Source organism: Centruroides sculpturatus, unplaced genomic scaffold (assembly GCF_000671375.1).
Source record: "Centruroides sculpturatus isolate CEXI.00-Female unplaced genomic scaffold, Cexi_2.0 scaffold1231, whole genome shotgun sequence".
In the NCBI taxonomy this organism is placed as follows: Eukaryota; Metazoa; Arthropoda; class Arachnida; order Scorpiones; family Buthidae; genus Centruroides; species Centruroides sculpturatus.
This window is the reverse complement of record NW_019386116.1, coordinates 182,482-183,561: the sequence shown is the minus strand read 5'-3', so window position 1 is coordinate 183,561 and position 1,080 is coordinate 182,482.

Below are 1,080 nucleotides of genomic sequence, written 5' to 3'. Positions count from 1 at the left end.
GGCAAGCCAACAAAACAATTTTTGCATTTTATGCATTTACAGAGCCATTTTATCGTGAAAATGTCGAACAAATTTTTTTATTGAAGTGTTTATATCTAACTTAGGCATTGGCTTTTCTCTTTTAATAATAATTTCTTTTTCATTATATGATCTCGAGCCAAAACTTTTTAAAATAAATTTTCAATGTCGCAATTACATTCCGAATCACTAGCCACGATATAAGGGCTAAAATTAAAAATAAAATTATAAAAACTTACTTGGTGAAATAAAATGTGTGGTAGATATACCGGTACATACCTGGTACAAAACATTCTTCAATTGTATGAATATACTTTTAAAGAAAATTATCAATATAATTAAATATAGCTTTGTAACGAAACGTACATAAAAGTAACATAAAATATTCTTTACTCTTTAAATCTTAACCACTTGGTCAAATAGCTCCCTACGAGTGGAATCAGAGACGGTCCTGCTAGGTGTGCAGTGTGTACATGCACGTGGGCTGCCAAATCCCGAGAGTGCCGAGACCGGTCAATGCCAAATGTCAAAAGACGCGACAGGGTTCTTGTAAATTTTAAACGTTTCTAACCACAGCTGTAAAAGTCTAAATATGTTAAACTTAATAGATTGTCCGTCGTTTGTTTTCTAATTCGTTTTAGGACCAGGTGTTGTCCACGGAAATTTACAACTTTTCGGTCACTCTCGTCGAACTGGAAAAATGTCTGTCTTTATTACATCTAATATTTCGAAGAAATCACTCCCACTGTACTTGGCTAGAGATTGGTTCGGTTAGGCTTTTGTTTAAGTAAAATTTCGGTTCTTTCATCAGGGTTTTGTTTACGTCCTAAATTCCCTAATCGCTTATTTATTTAACTACTTCTTAAGTAGAAATAAGTCGAAACCAGTTACTTTGTACTCGAATATTTGTAGTCTCGGGGAAAAAAGTGGAAAGACAAATTTTTATGACAAACGGATACATAAATCGTAAATTTAAGGAAAATAAATTCTAGAGCTTTTTCTGTAGCTCGTGCATCTCTCTCATTCATTAAATTTAGTTGTAAATGATGCTACCAAAGTAAC